Consider the following 25,509-nt stretch of genomic DNA (forward strand, 5'->3'; position numbering starts at 1 on the left):
GCCTCACTTTATACGAGAATTTCTTTACCATAGAAATACTTAATCAGCATATTAAACACGTTTCAAGCATTCATCTGTTTTTACAACACCATCGATTAAACAACAGTGCGTCAAAACAGTGCGTTGCGCCTGTGAGATAAGAGCCATAAACGTTCGCAATCAACAAATCCGTTAAACCCACATCACATCATTTGGTGGGCATTTAGGACAGAGCCGATCCACAGGGTCCGCCTACGCACCCAGCACATGGCAACATACCTCAGGCCAGTACAATGCGTGAGTCCTACGCTTGTCGGCTGTTTTTGGACCAGTTAGTACGATAAGTCGACCTAGCCCTAAAGGCTGCCGCCGCACATACACATACCTCATCATCTTTATGACTTAGCATAGGCCCCCGTTTGTACAGTTCCATTAAGGCTTCCCCCTTCGTTTTCCGAAGCGCTAGGTAACTCTCGATTCCGGCGACCTAACATACCTAGACATGGCTAAGCTTAAGAATCGAGTTGTTGTGCTCGAACGCCAGCTACAACAGTGACGTTTGTCTCGATTAGCTAACGCGATAGGTATAGGCATTAAACGCCGTCGCGCAAACGCAGACAGATGCCAATAATCCAGTCGACAGCTGATCTGGTCAGTAACGAATCCTTACGAGCAAAAGAAACGACGCCGAAGCCCCAGGCCTTGACAATGCGTGAACCCCCGCAGCTTCTACAGCGGCGTGGCCTTCGCCTACGAACAGCCAAAGCACTATGCCATTGCTTATGTGTACATATACGCAACACTCGCGATATTATCGATATCTTAAAAGCTATAGTTAGCATATAGCGTGCACGAGAATGGAAAAAGATTACCGAAAATCGTGAGAAATATTAACTTTGCTTCCTTTAAAATGTGACAATCGATAATAATAATAATAATAGTAATGGTGCTCACATACCATACAGTCTCTATACATAAGCGATATAGTCATCATGGAGAAGCGTCAGGCGTCGTGTCATATATATATGTCTTTATTTTACTAAAACTATGTTAAATAACGAAAAAGGCAGCATTTGTAGGTCATAACGTTAGTATCTCCCATAGAGGGCGTTTGTAATACAATGTTGCGGAAACTAACTTCTGGAATATTGTTAAATTTTGACATTTCCACAAAAAAAGTGTACGCTAAAGGAAATTGTTTTGTAGTCTAATTAATGAATTTCTCCGAGTTGGGACGATTTAAAAACAGGACAATGACTACTTCGGCTCGAAAACGCTAGTCGAAAGTATACCAAGATTCGAACCGGAGAAATATTATGGAAAATGAAATTTAGTAAAACTAACTGAATATATCCCATAGTCCAAAAACATCTAAAAGCCTATTTTTGGCGGGTTTAAACTAGAGCTATATAGTATTATCATTTTGACGGCCTATTGTTGTAAAACTAAATGATGTTTAAAACTGATATGAGCCGAAAGGCATTATGCTCAAAGTAAAGAGCTTGTAATGTGAACTAATCAGTGTGTAATAAAGACACGAGGGGATCTGAGAGATTTACGAGACTATGAATGGATAAGCATAGGTGTAAAAACGGGGAAAAATTATTATTATAATATAATTTTTATTATAAATAAAATTACAAGCATAGACATTGAAAGCTCTTTGTTTATTTCCTATAGCCAGATGGTTTTGTTGATGATCTGATTGTTTTTAGCAGAATCCTTGGCAGTGGGGAAACGCCACTGCGAAGTCACTTTCCTACATTCGCACATGACACAACCATGTTATTACGTTGCTTCATTTTTTTTCTTAAATATACACAAAGACATCTCGTTCGCTTTATGTGTTCTTGCAGTATTTAAGCTTCGAATATTAGCAGTACTATGAGCGGACCAATTTCACATAGCTTCAAAGTTATGCTGCCATAACTTGTATTTTTAAACATTCAAAGATTTGTTCTATTCGAACGTTATGAGATATAAGGTAAACTAATTGTTATCTTGTCGTCCTAACTCAACTTACTTATACGAAAACGTTCTGGGAATTAAAAAAATTACTTTTGTTAGACGATGACACGATACATCATCTCAAGAACATCGCCAATACAGTGACACAGAATTCGTGAAGTTAGATTTTTCAATGGAGAAACAAAATCTTACTGACGATTTCCGCAATATGACGATCAAACGACAGATAATTATACCTAAGCCATGTCTAATCGAAACGACCATGAACAGTATAAAAGAGAAATCAATTTTATCTTTAAGGATTTTTTACTTAGTCGTGGCCATGGCATGTGAGCACACATAGACGTTCACACAGGGGTTCTTGTATTTACATACAAGCACTGATTTTCATTTATCATATATTGACCTTTCCTTTTGAAACTTATAGGTTACCTTCGGTAAGGCCATCATGCAATTGCATGATCGTAATTGATAAATTCTTTGTCTAAAAGCGACACAGATTCTCCTGTTAAATAACATCTATTTATTAGATCTGCCGCATAACATGCACTTTATCGTCCCGTTGTGTAATTGTTAATGCAATAACTATTGGTCGAAAAAAAATATTTCGTTTATACAATTTGGCCTATTGGGATGACTGTGTCGGGTACCAGTTATTTTATCCGCAGTTACGCCCATGTTCTATCAGTGAATTTATCTCGTTCTTCATCCAAATATAGCTATTCTATCGTATCGTTTAAAGCATACAGCAATTTAGCCAGCTCCGTATAGATTTACGGCATCCGGAAAAAGACGTCTTATATTTACGTCAGTACTTCCAGCGTCTTATTAAGGCTTTGTCCGTTAACTTTGTTCGGGACTGATCGAGGTGAGTGGCCTCGTTAAGACCCTAGCCGGCTGCACAGCTGTCTGCCTCCCTTGGCAGGGGGAGCAAATACACCGAAACCTGCCTATACAATCTACAACTCGTCATTTGCCCCTTGTTACCAAAGAAGAGACGACCACGTCTAAAGATGAACTCTATAAGCGCAATTGGTATACGCACAATGATTGTCACCACACCTATGTAAGTTTTCCAAGTGTTAAGCAACGGTACGTCTTATAGTTGCTATGATGAAAATTAACTACAAAGACGATGTTACTATGTATATTCATGACTGCGGTAGAAACTAGTGTTAGTGAAAGGGAAAGAGCGCGCAAATTTGAAATGCTTTTAAGATGCTGCTACTTTAAATGTCCTCTTATATATTATAAGTGATATCGGCTGCTAAAATTTTCGTATTTACTTTAGCGGTCGAATAAATCACAGAATAGCAACTTGAATTAGTGATGCTGAACAATCCGCCCGTTGCAAAGCGGCGTAGGATCTGAAACGGTTTAAAGTTAGCGAATTGTATAATATCGAGACAACTCTGTCATGTGCAATAAATAGATTTTTTACGTTTTGCTAATTTCATAAATAATCTCAATTTCTACACTAACGTTAACGCATCTTTTTTTGCAAAACGAATCAAATGCTGAGGGAGTTCTTATCCAAAGTAATGCAGTGATGCTCCTAATGTCTTCCCGTACCAGCACATTAACTTTCCATTTAGAACTAGATTCTCAAACGAAAATGTACAGCAGGTAATGCTTAAGCTTCTTGACTAGTTCAATCTTTACTTTACATTATGTGTGTGTGTGTGTGTGTGTGTGTGTGTGTGAGTGTGTGTGTGTGTGTGTGTGTGTGTGTGTGTGTATGTTGTATCTATATACAATATCTATCTGCCAGGTGGCTTTCGGTCTATCCTGTATATAGAGGAGACTAGGGCTATGTAGGCCAAAACTAGCCTGAAGCTATCCTTGCAAGTAATTGGTGCCAGGAAAAAAAAAATAGATTCGTTAAAGACGCGTTTAGTAAAATGAGAACACTACAATTTATCCAGTTTTAGGAAAACATCAATTGAAGACAGCTATGGGCGGGATCCATTCAGCCCCACAAAGTCGGGTTATATATGGGCTAATGGCGGGTGTACATAGGCTTATAATTTCGTGCTGAAGTCATTCAACAAAGTTAAAGGGAAAATATTTTGCTTCATAGAACGAGTACGGCTAGAGAAGCTGTTGCCCTATAATCATTTACTATCAAGTTAGACTGGTGAAAGGTTATAGTTAGTCTGCCATAGTTCTACAGAAACTCTGCCACTCAGCGTGCAGCCAGCTTCTTAATGACCCGGATAGCGGCCCATCCATAAGCTGTATTTTGCCTAAGGAACGTAACAACGTGCACGCCGTCCTCCAAGTTCAACGTACTGAACCCTGCATAATTAAAGTGATTATAAATGATTTTGATATAAATGATTATCGACGGGAAACCCTGACTGATGGCCTTGATTGTTCACAATGTAATGCACAGAGCCAGAATATCGTTTTACCCGAACGGTGCGTTACACTGCTAAAATCGTCAAAATTTCTCTCAAGGACAAGACCATTTCACACGTTCAACAGCAACAACATATGCCGCAATAAGCGATGTCTTAATCCAACTTGGCAGATATACATACAGAAGCTGGACAATACTCTCAGTCCGTTCAGTTCTTTTCATTAAGCTCAGTTTTACAAATGGACAACATTCGGTGACATACGCTCGAAACGTCCCATGTCACCATGACCCATATGGGCCCAGATGCTCATGTAATACTGGACCGTCGAAAGTGTGTTCGACGTTTTCCTGACTAGTTCGCCTTAGAGTGCTGATGTCATTGGAAAGCTGAGCTTCGGCAGTAGCCAAACATTGTTGTGATTCGGACTTGGGATAAAACGCCTTCAGCGTAGGTGAAACTTATAAGACATTAGTTCTGTTGTATCAAGCTGCGGTAAAGGTGCAAATGCTTCTCAGGCCCCTCACAGTTCTTATGGGCTCTATTGTCGGGATGCATTACCTGTCGCTTTCATTCTGGGAGTTCCGGTGTGGAAAGTGTACCTCGTTGTAGCTAAAAACTAGGCATCAACACCGGGCAGTTTCAGGACATTTGAAGCAAGATGGCAACAAAAAGAGGCCCGCAATTTGGATTTTACACGAATTGAGACAAAACAATTTACTTGATCGTATTTTCACCTGCGGAACTCTAATAAATGGAGCGAGCCATTTGTATAGCGGTGGGTGATTGGTGATGAAAAGCAAATTACATACAGCAGTAACGTTCAAATAAAGATATGTGCCTCGCAACCTGTGCCAAAACCCATACTGACGATTTTTTCGAACCTCCAAGGCCGGTAACTAATAAAACTATAGCTACTTATTAATTAGATAGGCCGGAATTACTGAACAAAAAAGGCGTTGTCCTTTACAATAGCAATGTCAGACCACCCACATATTTAGCTACGTGGCAAAAATTGAAAGAGCTTCGATCTGAATGCATCCGCCGTATTGGCATAAATCTTACACCATAAAATTATGACCTGTTTCGGTTTGCACCGAGATGTCATAATGGCATTCATTTGGTTTCAATTGGAGGATGCAGAAGTTGCTTGCTATTACACCTTTTTCACTCACAAACAACAGAAGCCAGGGCTAGAACGACAGGATTTATAATGCAATGAGAGAAATAGCACAAGCTCAGTGACCAAATGGCGCATCTTCAGCTTAGTAATCATATTTAGCACAAATCATATGAACGATTTTTGCTTTTGTGTTAGTTCAAAAGCAAGCACTCGTTGCTTTTCGACAACTCGATGTAACTTATGTCATTTAATAGAAAAACAAGCTGCTTATTTTATTTCTCTATAGTACGGGTTCGCGTAAAGGCTTGACGGAATGAGAAAAGCAAAAATACTTCGTTCCATATAACCCCAGCCTCTATATATACATATATATATATATATATATATATATATATATTTATGCGTGTGTATGTGTTCGTTTTTTTTTCGTGAATTCGTAATTTGGCAGTTTGTCTCAAACAAATTCGTTCTCAGTAGTTGCTGTGACGAATCTTATATACTAGCTGCCGGGCTTACTATCTATATCTCAAGCCATATTCTTCTTGGTTTATTGGCTTGCACTGGTTATACAATAACTTCTCGTACAGCTGCTTATCTCACTCATGTTAGTGTCATCGTTCCTTGGCGGAAGAGTGAGCGTCTTTAAACGATGCTAATCTTCATATAAGTGAAATAAATAGTAAGATTTAATACATAACACTTTTTGGAGCTTACATCGATTGGAAAGGGCAGGCCAAATTATAGCAGGACCGATTCCGCATTTCTAAAGGGCGCTAGGCAGCACTATTAATTATTTCTGCGCTGGTCTGTCTGTCATGACCATAGTGAGCCCCGTGGCAAAGAGATTAGCCTCTAGAGGCTAAAATTAACCGTTAAAGGCTAACCGTTACCAGGGTAGGGTGACGCCCAATTGAAGAAGCCCACGGGCGGGCCGCGCAACAAAAACCGACATTTCAGTTTTACGGACTGATAGACTATTCAGGAAACTAACAGTAAAGGGCGAGAAATAATGAGTGCTAGCATGAAATATAGTCGAAGAAAGGATAATCAGGAATACCTGCTGGGTAGTCACCCAAAACGAAAAGGAAGAACGCTGCTTGTCCCCATAAGAACGAAATGAAACGCAAGAATTTATTGCGCGACGCAGGGGACCGGTATTCGAGGTCCAAATATGTATGTCCAAAGTGATTACGCAGTAAGATTGGTTTAAGCATGTGTTACAATTGTTCCTTAGTTCCTGCCCGCTTAGTTGCCCAGAACCTTCATAGAGAATTTGAGGATCTGAGGCAATATTGCTGCCCGAAATGATCCTCTTCGTCATGGAAAACCTAGTGAGGTGTTATTCCGATGTTTGATTTGTCCGTACGAGCATTCTTATCGCTTTTTGCTGCTGCTGCTGTTCACAGTGAACTAAAGATACGTGCACGTTTCATATATCATTCTATGATCAGGAAAACTTTACGGTTTTTATTAATCTAAAATGGGCGCTTAACCCAGTCTGACGGCATTTTATTGCTAAAAATAAAAATGCCTGCTCTTGTACCACAGAGTTCTACCTAGACATTACTTCAATTTTCGAACGCATTAATGAACGTTTAGTAAATATTCCATGTAAGACTGATTAATCTAATGGCGGGCCGGCAGATTGACAATGAAAAATTTCCAGTTTCAAGACTTACCCTGTCCTATTTTTGTTCGCTTGTTTTTTTCGCGTCGCCCGAGGCCGTCGAGTAAAGTGTGATAAAATAGAGCCACCAAACGGACCAACAAAACATTTTAATACCTTGCCTCCGTGCAGTCAGGAGCCAACGCGAGACCTTCCATCGGTACGAATAGTGGGCACAAAGAAAGTGCCGTTGGGGTGGTCAGCGGGGTCAGTCCGTTTATGCGTAGATGTATGTGTTAGATAGGCCACGGTTTAGTCGGTCGAGATAATGTTGTAAAACCAACAGCAGTGGGCGTAAGATAAATGGTTTTCGTTTTAGCAGAACTTGACGGTGAACGGTGAGTGGGAGTCTGATGAAGGAGACATGGCACAATTGAAAGGAGCGTATTTCGTGCGGACAGTGCTTTCAGGTCAGGGTTAACTCTGGATTATTTCTGACTGTTTACGAAAACGTACATATTTTACACAGGGATGACTGTGTCTGCGTGCATTCAGGTACGCAAACAAATGCCATTCAGTATCATGGTCGAATAGTCGACGAAAGCGGAAGCCAGTCAAGCGTATGCTAACTCAATCGAGCAATTGTCCGGGGTATTGTTTGACGACTGCGTAAACCCTAAAACTTAGTGACAAAATTAATGAATATGAATGAAATTTGGAATTAAATTTGAAAGAATCACCGTTCGATAGGGCGAGCAGTATTAGGAATTAAGAAATATATATATATATATATATATATATATATATATATATATATATATATATATCTGTGCAAAATTATGTGTTAAAAAACTGCTTTCTTAATTACGAGTCGGCTTTGGTAAAAAGCATAGCGGTTATAGCATTTTTACAGCACTATTAACAATGCTATATAAATAGTCATTTTACTCATGATACAAAAATCTTCACCATCAATAGTGATGATTTTGCGTTGCATCCAGTCCATTGAACGCTCTCACCTTCTGCTTCAGTTACTATTTAAATATATGATTCGTTTTAATTGGCTAATCATCTGAAGCTCATCAGAGACAATGTACCACCCCAAAAGAGTCTACGCCAGAAATTGTTAGAATTTGTTATGCAGTGATGTACGAGTGAACTCTCCTTTCGGTCAAGCCAAACAAACGGGCTAATGCAACCCAACCATATACAAATTGGTGGCACAGCGAAAATCACTCGTTCGGTCGCTTCGAAAAGACTGCGCTGTTAACAGGGGGTCATTCGCGTGTTCACCGTTTCCACAAACACAAAATTCCCATACTTTTAATAGTTCTCTAGGAGCATTTCTGGCGATGTCTGGTTGAAGCCTCGGTCTATAGGCTACTACAATTCCACCCATTCGACGGACTTCGACAAGCCATGCAGCTTTTGAAAAAGATACCACAGTATATTCATGATGACTGCTTTAATTAGCTGGGTCTATTTTTTAGCGTGTCTTGAATGCGCTAACGTAAAAATACTCGATTTTTTAATTACGTACAAGCATAGCAGTACGATCAGTAGTGCACGCATAAAGAAAAATACGTAAATCTACCTCATTACGGGTTGAGAGTAAGCAGAATATATAATAATATTAAACACGTCATTGGACAGTATGCAATACGTTGTGAACAAACCAAGGCCAGAAATCGTCGATGAACATGGCTTTTTGTTCTATGCTGATATGATTTTTCTCATACTTCCATATATATTGTTCTATGATAACTAAATGCGGCGCCTAACTCAAGTTCAATGGCCCAAGTCTGTGAACCTCGCAGTTTCTGCGTTACTGAACCAATCAAGACATAACCCGGGTCATCATCGTATAAGTGCTTGTTTGATCATTAAGAAAGGGTTGAATTATTATGGTAACGAGTCGAATCTTTTGTGAGATCATCATACCAAAGCTAACAGTAATATTTATTTTTTTTTGGAAGAATGTCAGGTGAAATAAAAGGTAGGATACTTCGAAATGTCGTTTCAGCATTTCCAAATGCTCAATGCGATTGATCATTAAGGGCGCCTTTTTGTTGTAAGGGTATAGTGGTTGTATCACAACCTAACCATAACTTTGTTGAGGGGTCCTCGTCGTTGCGTCGTTACCTCTAATGATAGTTGACCAATAGGTTGCCGACAAAGTTCGTATTCTTTAGTTCTTGTTATACAAGAAGTAAATACAACCGTGTTGGCTGATCGTGCTTTATACACATATATCTGTAGTAACGTAGCGGTCAGTTATCCGATTGACATTGAAGGCGCGTTTGTTTTTGCCAAAATCGAAGTTTGTCTAACCCGAACCTTGCCGTGCCCGCTGTTCTTACCCTGGACAATGCGAAACACCCAGAAAAAGGGAGTCGAGCTGTTCACAAGACTACCGTCAAAGTAGTATCTAACTACGCAGTTGGTCTGATTAGCTGATCGTTATTAGTCCTTGATCGAGGTGAAAGACCCGTCAACAAAAGAAACAGCAGGCAGACCTCCAGAAGCCTACAAAAGGGTCCTGTACAATCGGCTGAGTTCAGTTACTAAATGTAAGGTCGATGCCTCTTTTCTAACCAGAACAGGCTAAACGATTCCCAGGTATTTCAAAATTGCATTTTCCGGAGGTCATTGCTTCTAGATTATGCTTCCTATAGGGTCACATCTACCTAGATATTTATACATAACGTGAAGCGACTAAAAGTCAGAAAGTGCTTTTCACTATAAGTTTAGTGTTTAAACGGTTCTAGGGAGATAGAAGGTGAGGCAGCTGCTTCCGTAGATACCGAAGGCGTTTTCTTCGAAGTAATGCCCATTTGGTCCTTTCTTCACGTAAAGAGATTCTATAAATCATAACAGAAGCTTGATTGTGGCAAATTATGCCCCTATGCATGCTGGTATTGACTAGGGTCAACTTCTACTTTTTGTTAAGTGTGACCTGTTAAATAACTTATTGTCTTACGTCGTAACAACGTCGCAGATTTTGCCACTGCTGTCGGCCATCAGTTCTAGCAGGCTCCTGGTACTAGTGGACTAGCCCTGCTCCTAGGAGTTGCTAGCACTAGCTCCCGGGAGTTGCTTTCTATGCCCCAGTAGCACCCGACTTGGCGTCTTCAGTTGCTCCCGGACGTCTGTCTGTGTTCCAGGAATTGAACCATCCAGTAGTTCCTATTTGTATCATCGCGTCAGCAGTCGTAAGCCACCTGCAAGGTTCTCATGCAACAGGTCATGCTCAAGGCCGGGCGCCTGGCCCTATGATCAAGGCCAATGGTCCGTGAATGCCTCGGGCAACAAGGAAACCTTTTTGAACAAAGAGTCCTTTGGTCAGGAACTAGTAGCGGAATACGCTACGAATGCTGGGAGAACGGTCATGCCCAGGGCTCAGAGGCCGTAGGGGATCTGTTTGTGAAACGTGCCATCGTTTACATTCGTTAGATATGGACGAGGTAGCTTTTTTTCGTTTATTCTAAAGTGGTTCTTTCATTAAGTTGGATCGATACAAAGCATAACAATGATAGGCAGTGCAAAGATTTGACGATAATAAATTTCAGTACTGCTTCGTTACAGGAAAGTGGTCTTTTCTAAGCGGGACAGGGAAGGCATTACTGTGTTAATGTACCTATCAGATATATCTTGCTTTTTTTATGCTTGAGCTGTTGTCTTGCAAGACAATATAATATTTAAGTAAAATTTGCTAATGTTTAAATAATAATTGCCAAATAAATAGCACGGTTTATGAATTTGTGATCCGTTACACATAGGCCACAAGACCGAGCTCAGTTAACGTATTTATAGGTATAGAGACCACACCATCAATTATGGGTCAATAATATATTCGATACCCTGGGGTAAAGCACGCCGCTGGAGAAAGATCCTCCATTTTCATATATCGTGCAAACTACGAAGGCTGACTAAATTGATTGAATCAATTGGAAATTACGCGTTAGGCCCCACTGGAGTGATGCAAGCGCAGCTATTCGAAATTATTGAGACTACTCAAATCGAAGCTATAATTAATCATCTGGACTGAAAGAAGTAGCCACTTCCAAGCTGCCCTGTTCTAGTACCTATTTGCAAAGTGTCCTACCTTCTTGTACGGTCCACAAAAAATGGCTTACAGGCGTTGGTCACGCGGCTCTGGTCCTGACGCACAGACTCTACGATAAAAATAATCGAGCTTCGACTCCCCCAGGCAGAGTAGAGAGACCAGAATTGCGCCATAGTTTTCTTCTCGAACCACAGAATTCTCCACGAAAAGATACGGTTTGCTTTTTTTTTATGGCACAGGCTTCCGATGCTCTTATGCTGCCATTACTACTCACACTTGCAGAAAGCAATATAATCCACCGTTCTATATAAAACACATCTGTTTGATTCGTGAACAGTCACAGCATATATACATGCTCACTTAATCTACGATATACTTGCAATGTGACAAAACGTCTGAATAATAAAGATGAGGTCTAAATCGGATATGCAAGCAACCAATTGTAACATGCTAAGGCATACTTTTTTAGGTAAGGTAGAAAAGTCGATTGCTTATGTATGTTACTCTGAAGCTAGATTTATCTTTTACAAAAACAAAGATGGGTGTTACTGCGGCCATTCTACCCGCATAGCACAGAACTCGTTGACTGATACGGGAAAGTGTGTCTAGACTAGCAATTGAACTAATTTAGGACAGTGACCTACGGAAAAGTCTGCAATAAGACACGAAGAACCTGTCACGTTACCTTAACAAGTTTTATAACGTCTCTAGCATTCAAACACGAGTAGCAAACAGCTTTCATCGTGTCCTATGTCCAATAGTGCGCATGAGAGATTTCCTTACGTTCACTTAACAATTGTATGAACGTACGAAAACAATTTGTCATTCCCGTTGTCGTCACCCTTCGATTTGGTCGAATGTTGCTAAACTTTAGTAACACTGAGAAGTTGCGTGGATAGGAAATGTCAACCGCATTTAACTCAATTTCAAAGTTTAACGGAAAGAAAACCAGTGAGGCCCGAAAACGCAGCTGACCGCAACGGGTCTGTATCCAGTTCAAAACCTCGTAACTGATTGGCGTCGGAAATAAGGTACGCTTAATATATCTGATTAGTGTAGCTGTAAGACATCGACTCGCGATAATTCTTCAATATGGTAGCTTAATAGTCAAACTCTTATGGAAATATGTTTTAAACTCTATGACCAAAAGCTCGTTTAGAAACTGAAGTAGCTACTGCGTGAACTGATTACGGATATATTAACAACAAAAATGATCATAGTTATAATTAATATAATTACTATTAATGTTAGTCATCCTTTAGCGTTTCTAAGCTCAGAAAGGTCAAGTACGAGGCTGTGTAGGTTGACCTTATTCCGCAGTATCAGGAACAAGGTGAGATAATATTGAAGAAGCTTATTTTTTTTATGGGACTAAGCCAAACCCGTGATCCCATATGTGACATATGTTGACATAGCATCTATAGAAGACACCGAACTGACCGCGACAGCATGGCGAGAAATTTTCTATTTGTCGGCAGAATCACAGCAATATAAACAGGCGGAATATGTGATTTCCGTAGTGTAAATGTCGCGGAGTAGGAATTGACACAATAAGAAGAGGCTCAGCTGTTATAGTCTTCGCACCGTTGACCGAAAGTTGAAGGTTTATGCGTGCAATGGCATGAAGGCGTGCATATGGTGGGATAACAATCTGGCATAATTTGAACTTTGGGGGCTTTTTTCTTTGCACAACGACTTTACTTGGCTAATCGATAAACATTTACAGCATGGATTGGAATATCATAGTAGGCATCATCTTTAAATAATTTCAGCTGTCGAAGAAATCGCACTTCCTACCGATCCGCTTGATGGCAATCTAATTTCTAATATGTTTAATGAACGTCCCTACACAGCCCTTCTTCGGCGTGGAGTCCTAGCCCGCGCATTTCTTAATATGGCCCACAGATCCCTGCGCTTCTCCGAGCCTCCGCTATTAGAGAAGCCGAGAAATCGACGCGCTTCAGCCAAACATGGGTCGAGCGTGTACAGCTACGACCGAACGTCAACCAAAGCTTTTCTTCGATTTATTTTTCTGTAATGGGTCGTTACGGCGCTATCTGTGGAGTGAAAGCGCATAGCAACGTTGACGGGATCGAATGCAAATTGTACCAAGCACTACGGGAGTCAGCAGAACATTGATCCCGTCATTTGGTGTTACTTATTTAGTACGATGATACATGCGCCGCGTGTCGTCTTTAATGTAGTCTTTATAATGATAAGAGCTATATTGCCCCATCTGACAACATAGGAATGGAGACGTTTTCGGGTTCTGGCGAAAGACCATCAGATGGGTAAAACGACAGCGAAAAAAGATTAGACTGGAAACGGCGTGAGTTCCCAGCGCAGAATACAGCTGCGTGTAAGCTGAAGTATTGTGAGTAAACTGGGTACGTCTGGTAAAATGGGGTCGATGAGAGACAATATAAGAAACAAGTACATTCGTAATTATCGTTCTTGTGTAGGAAAGTCAACCCACCAATCAGTGTCCCTTTGCTGCCCATGATATAATTTTTTTGTTTTCTGTTCCATTCTGAACTATGCCAATGCGTTTTTTGGCTTTCAATCAAAATATGTATTACATATTTATTCTCATACGAACATTTGACAATCCTAAAGCACGCGCTATTAACTAAAGAGTAGTCGGCACGAGTTGTCCAAATGCACGAGTTCATTCATTATGATTAATGCACTGATCTTTCGTTGTGGGTCTCACTGCTTTCGTCACAATGGGGTCTAAAAATCCGATTCCCCAGTGTCAATCGACGCTAGGCAAAGGTCTTTTTTTGGCTTTCCTTGCGGCGTAGCCGCCTGTTGTACCAGTACGGCCAGTTCGGCAAGTCATTATGAACCGTGTTTCGCGAAAGCCACCCATCAGAGGGTTCCATTATCTGGCCTGGAAGGCTTCGATCATAATCACGGTGCCCAAGCGGCGAAGGATTAAGGCAGCAAGAAGCCAATGACGCTCATTATCAGAGCCCTGACAGTACTTTACACTTCGGCGGATGCAGTAACCTCGCCCACCTAACTGATCGATTAGGAAGGATTTCAGAATTTGCATACGTGGTGCTTGGGGTTTAGGTCACGTTTCCAGAACTGATACGTAGCCCTCCGAAACCGCTGCCGTTGTCTTCTTTTCGCACTAATCTTATATTTTCGAAAAGCAGTAACCATAAACAGGTTCAGACTGCTCAAATACAAGGTCAGGGTCGGTGGTCGTAAAATCAATACCTGTCTACCATCTGCAATCCTTCTTTTCGGAGAACTTCAAGGAGAACTTCGCGAACAAGAAATTTGACAACGAAGTACTGACTAATCACGCAGTTGATTGCGCATGACCAGGAGACGCGACACGATTACTACGATAAGCATTATGAGACCTCTTCTGCCACGCATAATTTGAAAGTGTCACGAAAATGTAATTGCTTACGCTCGCCACGGGATCAGTAGTTATGATATTGTCATCTAATATTATAATAGACTTAGCAATAAGACGTATTAATAAATATTTGCTTATAATATAATTGGTCTTCTATTTTGACTAAATAAAATTTGAATATCAACATGTTTTCAGTAATTTCTAGATTTCGAAGAAGGGAAGTACATACATGCATCGTCGGGCTTGTGGAAAGCTGGGTTCCTGTAAAGTGTATGCTAAAGCCTATGAAGGGCAAAATGATTGGCGATAGGTCTGTTCCGCCGGTTCGTCCCTTGTCAGTCGTTATTGCTAACCATACTCGAAACATCTCATCCTTTTTTCATCAATCTGCACGATTTTTTTCTCCTAGTTCCTAAGGTCCGCCTTGAGAGCTTCCCTTGCTAGGAACTCAAAGCGGCGGCGTAGATTTTCTGACAGTAGTGGCAAGTCAGCCTGGGCATATGCGCACTGATTTCAAGTCACTACGTGCAGTCCTAATGCTCTTTTGAGGAGAAAGGCTTTAACCTAAATGAGGCGTTCTCATTTCTCCACTGTAAGATCGTTCTGAATTGTATGAATTACGTAGGTTGCTACCTTGTGGTCGAACACCCTGATGAACGGTTGCAAATAACAAGCGATAAAACGCTTTCTTGCATCTCTGGGCTACGTGCACAGTGGCACTTACGGAAACCAGTTCACATAGAGAAGAGGCGGCCTGGCGAGATACATGGTGTCAGTGACCATTGTCCTGTCTCTCCTTGTGAACTTCATTGTCTCCTTCTTGATCAGGTTTACGGTCAGTTCCGAATCTGCCACTGCTGCGTGAAGCGGGGCTAAAACTTACTGCGGCTGGAAATTATTCGACCCGTATATCATTAAGTTGTCTGCATGAAAAATGACTTCGGCTGATTTTTTCGACACTCCTATCGGTAACTATAATCCGAAGTAAGATGCGACCCTAAGCGAGTACGCATAACAGAGAGTTTTTTCGTTCTAATATCAGCATAGAAAATTCCCGTAAGCTAATCATCTTGTCAGGCTTATTCTTCTTGACGTTGCCGGCCGAAGAATGTCGCAAGTAGAGGCGTTTTACGGCGAACAGGTCAGTGTGTAGTGTTTTTGCTGCGTAGACACGGCAGAAGTCGGCTGCCCAAGGGAAACTTCTGCCAATGCATTATTTGATAGGCGAACGGACAACATAGTGATAGTCTTTCTGATACGTACATTGCCTTCACTGTTCATGCTATTTTTTCGGGTCATTAATACGAAATTTCCTCTCTCTCATTAGGCGAGAAGTGTGTTTCCAAGCGAACTGCAAAAACATATGGTTGACTTTTCCATTGACGCTTACATTCAGTAACATCCGGACACACATTACTCATCTACTTCAGCAATTAGAACTCCATTAGTCGCCGCTCCGTTAGCTTACGGGAACTAAACGGTAATCCGCAGTCATCTCGCGGGAACACACGCAGCTCTTTGTTTAAGTCAGCTCGTGATGATACACTACCATATAGAAACGGTACCAGACTTCATTTCGCTTCAGAAGTTCATCGGCTGTTTGAAGTCGCTATAAATTGGTGTTATTTTGCGTGGCGTGATATGACAGTTGTCTCGATTACGTAGATATGTAGTTACATCGACTTTTGACATCGCCCGATTTCAATCGTTTTCGCTTTTAATATCTAATATATAATAATAATGTTCTATGTTTATTTAACTAAGTAGTCACTTTGTTCTGTCGCATCGATGTCAAACGTTCTATATTAAAGCATACATGAAAAACAACAGCTGTTAATTTCCATTAAAAATTCTGTTTTTTGAGATGCTTCAACTTTTTCATTTTAACAGTTAATCCACAGATATCTGTACTACAGTTACTTTTTACCATTGGTTAGACAGTTCCTGCACACGATGAACCTACATAGGGACTGATGTTTTTGACTTTCGCTGGGTTGTGCCACGACTGAGTTGTGCCTGCCTAGATACTACATGAACCGGAGCGTTCTGATAAATCCGTTTCCTGATGTGACGCGTTTTGTCTTCTCATTGAGCTTAGAAATAATAATAATAATGGGGCATTGATTATAATGAACGATGTCCTACAACTGAAAACATTTCGGCACCCGAAGAGTGAGGCGATGGAAGGCAAATAAATAGCATCAGCATTTAAAGAAAAGAGCTATTTAAATTTTCTCCAAGTGTTTTTGTAATCATGTTTCAATCATATAGATTTACTCTATTTTTTTTTTTTTTTTTGCCAGTTATCATAAAATCATTTGATCATGCCAGTAGGCTTTACTTACACTTGCGGCAGACGGCCTGTATCCATATATATATATGTATATTGCAGGTTATTATCTGTGACATGGGTGTTTTCCGTGCCACGGTGGCTCTCATGCCTGCTATTAGGCACCGAATAACGAACACGATTGCAGAGATCATTCTTAGCATTTTCCTTCTATGACATGAGCACTATCCGAAGACATTATAATACCGCAGGAGTTTTGTGCCGGCAGAATTACACCATACCAAGGCTCCAGATAAAACAAGAGTATGAAATCAATCAATTGCTTATAATGCATTGACTCGGAAGTATTTCGTAATTATCTTATATCAACAACAGCTGGCCTGAGTATAATTATAACGAAAACGATTGAGCAAATTGAATGCTGTATTTCACGATATTATAACACGACACATCATCATTGCATCAATTCAGGGTAAAAACTTTACAGATACTCTAGAAAGCATGTAATATATAATCCTTCTTCATTATCTACAACCTAATGAAATAAGGAGATTAAAAATAGTTTATCCGTGGTCCAACGGAACAAACGTGTCACTGGCTGGCTGAATCTTCCTTTCTTTCTTCACTCAATACGACTCTAGAACGATATATATATATATATATATATGTATGTATAATCAATTCTTCCATATAACCAAATATTCTATACAACGTTACGAAGAATCGTTTTTTTTTCGGGTGGCCTTGCGTCATATACATCTATTGAAATAGACACACACATTTGGCGCAATTTAAAAACTTCTAAAAAATGTTATTTGTCCGTGTCAGTTACTTAACAGCTTTTTGCCTGCTATTGTTTCAGCGTATTTTTATCATCTATTTTGTAGCTGTTGCCTCAACGGTCCTCGGAGCGACGATGCCATCGAGGAACGCGGAGAAAAGGACTCTGGCGGCTCCGCGTACTCCGGTCGCTGCGTATACCCTCAGACCAGCAAGTTTGGCGGCGCATGACGCGTCCTCATACGACAAAGGCGCTTATCAGGCCACGGCGTCCAAACTTCAACGAAGTTCCGCAGCGAGGAATCAAACACAATTATGCTTATTCGGCAAGCAATGTGAACAATGGATTTAAACGGGTCTGGCAAAATGTATAGGGGATACGCTTTGACGCTATGTGCAATTATGGTCTTCATACGAAAAGATACCTAAAAATCGATACTATATAATAAGTATAAGTGTCGGAGAACTACAGTGAAAACCCTAGTTCGATCTATTAGATCCGTTCGACAACTAGATCCTATATACAAATACCCATAAGATGCGATAGCTCGACCTATGTAAAAGGTGCATCTTGTGCAACGATACGGAAGATGCGTGTTTTCTATAGCATACTTGAGACCCTCAAATATGGCATAGAAGATGATGTCGTGTGATTCTGATATAAACATAATAAAGTGATAGTTGAAAAATCATTTACCACGATTTATTTTGACTGTTGCCAAGTTACAGTAATCTAACCCTGAAGCCTTCGTAAAATACGCTTATTAGAACATTTCACCTCATTTCTGAACTCGCCGTCATATTTCGGTCAGTACTGAAGCATTGTCAAAGAGCTTATGAATATCCAGAGGTGTTCAAGGTTTGATACAAAGAAAAAAGTTAGACATTGAATACCGAGCTAGCATTGAGCTATAAGCTTTACGGCTGTACATATTTCTGGGTGGTAACAAATGCGTATCACATCTTGCCACAGTGTCGGTTGTTCTTGAATTTAGCAAAATGGCAAATGATGTTCAGGTAAACCCCTGCATCTCCCTTAGTTAATGGACTAAATAGCACTTCAATTTTCTTCTATTTACGAACAGTCAATTCATCTATACTAAGTTGATCAATAACTTGAGCGACTCGGCGTTTAGCTATATGCCACCTAAGCAACTCAAGTAGGCGGCTTGCAGTTCATCGTGCACTATCTTTGTGCCAAATATACTTACTCTGCCTACTAAAGTTGTCTATGAAGTGCAATAGGGGCTAAGTGACGTATAGGTCGGCTTGCGTCGTTTTTCTTACCGCCATACCTTACACACCCAAAATCGACAACATCCTACCGGCTTATTTTAAAAAATAGAATATTAACACTTTAGCTTAATAGAAGTTCACTTTAATTGAAACAAATAATATTTTAAGGGTGTCTTCGCTCAAAAACTCTACTTCCTTCGATTAAAAAAAGTTTCTAACTTTATCGTTAAGTTGAGCTGTGTCATATTGCCGTTATTGTATCATAATTGCCGATATTCGTTATCGGCAAAAGCCGAGAGCTTAATGAGACACAATGTGAACATAGGAAGCATTCTATATTGTTGTTTAAGTGAAAATTTAAAGAAATGTTGATTTATATTTACCTAAATGTACCTAGTTGTTGAATGGACATTGAAGTTGTTGGGCTGTATTGCTTTTGGCATTCTCATCATTAACTGTCAATAGAACGAACCCAAATCACGGTTTCCAGAGATATTTCCGGATCTGGCCTGCTGTCACGTGATGTCGTATCATCAATAAACGTTTAAAGTCAACACATACGTTATGATAACGCCACCATCTGGATGATGGAAAAAGTTATACTTGTTCTCGTGGTAAAACCCGAAACCAATATGATCGTATCGCCATTGCAGAACAGAGAAGAGGGAATCGTGGAAACAGAGAGCTAATTGAAGCTCAATTTTCACTGTGAATATGACGATATGATAAGGTCTTTGAGGTGTCTAATTTTTTAATGAATATTTTTTCTTTTATTGAAGGATTGAGGAATAATTTAGGATAGTTTAATTACGTATATCAACAGAGTAATAATATGTTTCGTACGCAATTTTAGCACGTGTCATCTTTTACAGCGCGCCTTCATCGTATGTTCTATGACGGTGGCTTCGGTAGCCTCTGAACCCCCGTCGCCTCAACAAAAACAGAACTGAGATTATTGATAAGTTCTTTAGCTTCAGTGATTCCCGCGTCAGCAGAGTCCGCCAAACAGTATCAATCCGATTTTGACAAGGCAGCTTACCAAGCTACTTCACCTTTTGGTCAAGGTAGTGATCACAGTTATGGAGTCCAGGTTACCAGAAACCTTGACCACAAAGGGTAATAAAGGTTCCGCTGCGCACGCTGCTGGAGCTGCTCACAGCGTGCACTCCCAAAGTTCTCAGGCTAGACACCATAATAAAAGTAAGCAAACGTTTTCAGCGCAAGAGCAAGCTATGGTGCTCTGCATCTTTTTAGAAGCATTATCTTTCACTTTATCTATAATATTTTTATGTTATTTGTGGATAAACGTTACCTATCTGCTAAAGCGATACTGATCTGAACCACGTTGACTTGACAGCGTCTACCGCTACATAGCCCCTAGCTTATCAAAGAAACAGGGGATCGTTAAGTTCATTTGAATATTGAGAATATCAGCTTAACTTGGCATTTTTCTGCATACAATAGTTGAGGTTGCAAGAACATTTGGATGGTATCTGCAACATCATATATCAATCAACCGTAAAGCAAATTTTCCGCAATAACTGATGGCTACGAGAGCCCAGTTCGTTTTTGAAAAAGCGCTGTGTTATAAACGTTTGCCCGCTGTATAGATGTGCAGGCACTAGCATCGAAAAATCCAGGAATATTTAAACGTTGCGGATGACCCGAACTAGACATTAATTATGCTTGCAGACGACAGAGAGAGAGAATACAATTTTTTGCGACCGTCATAGAAAAGCAGTATTGTTGGCACTGGCGTTGGCGGGCGTGATTTTACATCATTGACGACATGTTTTCCTTAGAATGAAGCTTACGTGAATGAATACCAAGAAGATTCATCGGTTGTTCATTTGTCTTGCCCATCTGAAGCCGTAGGCAAAAAAAGAGGCGAGCAATATTAGAAGTATACAGGGCGCTGGTTCGTGTAATTTCTGCAAGCTCGTTGATATTGATTAATATATACAAGCAATTTTATTACGCTTTGAAATGCTAGCCCAGATTTCTCTATTGGCAAGGCAAATTGCGCCGTTCGCTGCTTATTGCTACTACCCCATTGGCGTCAGTCGGTGACAAAAATGGATACGCTTTTAACACAGAAATCGTTAACTGTGCAATGGATAGTTGCCAATGTTTATCGATAGGACCATTAGGAGAACAAAGGCCTCGTGGGCCTTTTAATAATAATTTTTATATTGCTGGTTAGATTCCGGCTTAACGGAACTTACTTTCGTACCAGCTTTTATTAGCGTTTATAATCAAGTATTAAATAGAACTCTTATCGTCGTCTTATCTTGCTTGCATCCTCTTTTGAGCAAAGTCTTGTTATTTTATGTATAGTTTCGCACATATGCGCGCATACTTCTGTATGAAAAATACAAATAGCTTATTAATGCAAAGCCCACTTACTACTTTACCCCAATATACGGAAATGTTCCGTTTCGCTGACAGGTTTTACAATAGCAATAAATCATAAATTAATAGCATAAGATAAATACTGAGAACACGAAGACCGCAAGCGAAAATGCATACGGCCAATGCGGAACTGTTTTCCCGCAGTCTACAAGTCACATGCTGAAACTTTTAGACTTATTATTAGTCACAATTCCATCCACACATTCTGATTCTTTATACGACGCTCACAATTAGTAACATCTTTATCTAGCACGATTAATAAGAAATAGCAAATCAAAATAAAAAAAATTTGAGAACAGGTCTGGTTATAGAAAACATGTCCGTCGAGCCGGATTCGAACCAGCGACCTAAGGATGGCTGCAATGCTCTACAGTCCTCCGCTCTACCAACTGAGCTATCGACGGCGCTGGCAAAGCCGCCTTTCCAAAGCGAAATCGCTTTAAAAATAGTGATTTTTACACCATTATCTAGATTTAACAAATATATCAAGGTTATTTAGGCCAATTTTCTTCGGCTAAATGTGACTTTATGCAGACAGTACACAGATAGACGCAGGGTTGCGACCAGGTACCTTTAGCTGCGTCGCAATATTGTATAGTATCTGCATTAAAAACGCATCGAATTATATCCTGGCCTTTTTAGGGAATATTGGAAAATGCCTGTTTTATAGTATATTAAAATGTCATGTTCATATATCCGTCGACTGATACGAACGTAGAGCGTCGATTGTTGACATTATTTTTACTGTGAAAAAGATAACACTGTTTTCGCTGGGGCATTCGCTGATACATTCATTGTTATAATGACAACGATGCAAGCTTGAACTCAGGTCTCAAGCTGATAAAGGAAACGTGGTAAGATTAAGCCGTTCACGTTGAGAACCTGACATATCTAAATGCTGGAACGTGAATTTGGAACCTACTCGAAGACAAAATAATTTAGGCTAAAATCATTTTCAAAAGTCAAGTGTCAACAGTTCTATATATTAGCCCCGAATCTGTATAGGCACTGATCAGAGAGCTGGAATCTGAGTGAAAGGGCTCCAGCTATGGTAACGGTTCAGGTGAAAGTAGAAACACGCATAGATCATGTTAAATGCTCGCCATTACCTAAATCGTGTGTCACAGCGAACATAGAACTACGCCGAGGTCGCTGTGGGAATGGATGTATACAAAGTGTATATAAACAAGGGCTTCAGAACACCACTCACATGCACACCGAAATACTAATATTGATATTTCGTTGTCATCAGTCGTAAACTGATGTCTCATCAAGGAAGTATGATGCCTCATCAATGTACGATTATAGTCATTTCTTTCTGCTACCTCAGATCACTTTACTCATTTTTTAAATACTAAAAGAACTTGATCTTCTATCCTTGGGAAAATTTTTTTTAACGATAAAGTTAAATATGAATAGCAGAAGCGGACCCACAAAATATTATTGCAATACTATAGACAATCATATCCGAACCTACAACTCGACACACAGAGACAATCATATCCTTAGCAAACTAGGTGCTCTGTTTACTTTTTACGATAAAAGATCACTTTATATTATAACGTAAATGATGAAAGTAAAATGAATTATTTCGTTTACTAAAAACCCGTATAGTCTTAAGTCAGACAGTGTACTACGCTACACTGCATTCACCTGTTATGCTCTATAATCTATGGTACTGAAAAAAGTTCTCTGTATGGACAGCCTAAGTAGACTTGGCTTGATTGTACCAGGCGTGAAATCTAGTGTCCTTAAAATAGGTATTCTTTTTATTTCTGCTAGTGATTTGTTCTTATTGAATCGCTTGGGCGCTCTTGGACACTCCAAGGACGACCGTTATCGTACGAAGTCATTGGCTTATAAAAACCTGCACAAATTGAAGGAATATAAGGCAGGAAGTACCTTACATCTCCTTACATGCTCTCAAAGATGAAGCACATTTTGCTGTTTTTTGACATTTACCGTAACCTGAAACATCAAATTATTATAGGTCCTGCGAGGAAGCAAATGATGTCTTCTATAAAAGGCAAAGTGCAGCTAATTCCGGAGGACATATATGAGGGTTGTTAGGTTATCAGGTCGAGCGTATGGACCGATGTATAATGATGATAAATGCCGCTAAACCTGCCACCACCGTCAACATCAGCAACGAGGACAGAAGAAAAGGTAACTTCTAGAGCCTACAGCTACGGTAATCTTTATTTTTAACAATGCCGCACTTACTGCTAGTTTTCTGGCTTCATAAAATCAGATGATGCAGTTTACAGCCGGATCAATCAAGATGAAAGTCAAGGCCATCATCGTTGTCTATTGACAAATCAGCTTAAATTCGTCCGTTTAGTTCCGCCATTGCTACGGACTGAGAAACGCAGCTACCATATGGAACGTCTTGGAACCGTTTAGAACCGACATATTATATATGGGACATTTCTATGGTTATATACACGGAGCTAGGATATATATATATAAATTAATATAGCCAGAAATAAAGATGACTTATTGTTAGATATGCATTATTAACCACGTTCATAGGCCTTCTCTGCTGTATAAAATACAAAGAACATTCGATGAAACATAGACGGTTGCCCTTGGTGAACTGTATTAGAAATATGTGCGTGTATAAGAGAAAAACGTTTGATTACGTTTTGAGAAAGTATATTGATTAGAAATAGATGGAGACAACCTCAACCAACAGAATATTATTTATAATTTTTAGGACACAAATCTTATAGTTCATTGGTAATATAGAGTGGCTTGACCTAGCACCTAAAAAGGTCATAAGCAATTGTAGGCGACAGTGGTACTAAAAGTTCGTTTTTTATCAACACGTATGTCACATGTTGTTTCCATCAGAGTTCCGAGTTAAAGTCATACTCGAATTTTCGAGATGGCGTGGTTTGGGACTAACACGCATCTCTTCCCATAGTAACCATGAACATACAGTCATTACTGATTTAAATTCTTATATCTTAATTCTGATTAAATTCAGAGTGCCGTCATAACACATGGTTTCAATACTATTAAATACGTCTGTTAAAGAAACCCACAGATAAGGCCAGTTAGATCTACCTGACTAGACCTTCCAATGGGACAAGTCCTATGCAACATTGAGAAGCTGACTTCGAAGATTTGTTCATATATAAGAGGTGCCCATAGACCTTAAACGGGAGCTGAACGAAAATATGTTGTTTCAATAACGTTATATGTAGTACTATAAGGCATTTAACAAATATGCGTAAACTAGCAGGTCGATCAATGGTATCGTCAAATTGAGATACATTGGCTGTTTTGACCATGCACCTGACAATCGGCATTATTGCGGCTCGTGGAGTTGTCGAGGCAAAAATTAAAAGCTGAACAGGATGAAAAATGTCCATACCTCGGATAGGACAGTCAGAATGTCGGCAAACTAAGCGCAGTTACAGTTTTTTCTAAATTATTCCAGATAAGCTCTGAATTTGTGCATTCGACGGTATACTATGGCAGCGCACGTGACCTTATTGTAACGTAAGAAAGTGTATCATAATTAGGCAGTATTGAATGATTTTAGGATTGTGTAGAAGCTGTACGACGTGTTCAATCATGAATATATGTTTTCCAGGTTAGAAGTTAAAAAGCGGATTACTAGGCGCCACCTGTTTTTTTTTTTTGTTAGCATTTTCTTGATCTCGTTGTGATTACGAAGTTATCTTTCAAACAAGTTTTACTTTGCTCATCGTGTGCGTTACGAAAGGAGCGTCCGCTGAATAAGTGGAAGGAAATGGCGCGAAGAAGTGAAGCTTCATTATGTCTCTCGTAGTGTGCCGATTGAGATTTCAACCTTAAAATAGCACTAGTTGAAGCATCTACCTGGCATATAGGTCTGCGTTTGTTGTGATTGTAATAATAGATGCGTAATATAAACTTAGTTGGTTATAAAAATATTGAAAATATCAACAGCGGGTTGTTGATAGCGGCGTGATAATGTTTCCAGTAAGGTCAGCATCTTATACGTGCTACACAACTGATTATCAAGAACATAGCAAAAAATCATAAGAGACAAATATTGAGAACACGAAGAAAGTAATCAAAAATGCATAACGCCAATGCACAAACGTCTTCCTGTGCTCTTTAAATCATTTGCTGACACTTTCGGGCTCATTATTAGTCACAATTTTATCCATATATTCTATTTCTTATACGGCGCTCACAATTAGTAGCATCTTTTTTTAATTTCATCATTCATTGAGAACATTAAGTGCTATCTAAAAAAGAAAAACCAAAGTAAGTTGCCGATAAAAAAAACTGCGACTGTTCTTAGCAGAGAAAACGTA

General features: G+C 39.8%; 1 non-coding gene across 1 annotated transcript; it reads right to left on the reverse strand.

The window, feature by feature from the left end:
• Window positions 1-21,515: 21,515 nt before the first annotated feature.
• TRNAY-GUA (transfer RNA tyrosine (anticodon GUA)) lies at window positions 21,516-21,600 on the reverse strand. Its single transcript is given in 2 exon segments — window positions 21,516-21,551; window positions 21,564-21,600. It is a non-coding gene; the product is annotated as a tRNA-Tyr (tRNA).
• Between the last annotated feature and the right edge of the window lie 3,909 nt (window positions 21,601-25,509).

Source organism: Varroa destructor, unplaced genomic scaffold (assembly GCF_002443255.2).
Source record: "Varroa destructor unplaced genomic scaffold, Vdes_3.0 BEIS01000004.1, whole genome shotgun sequence".
In the NCBI taxonomy this organism is placed as follows: Eukaryota; Metazoa; Arthropoda; class Arachnida; order Mesostigmata; family Varroidae; genus Varroa; species Varroa destructor.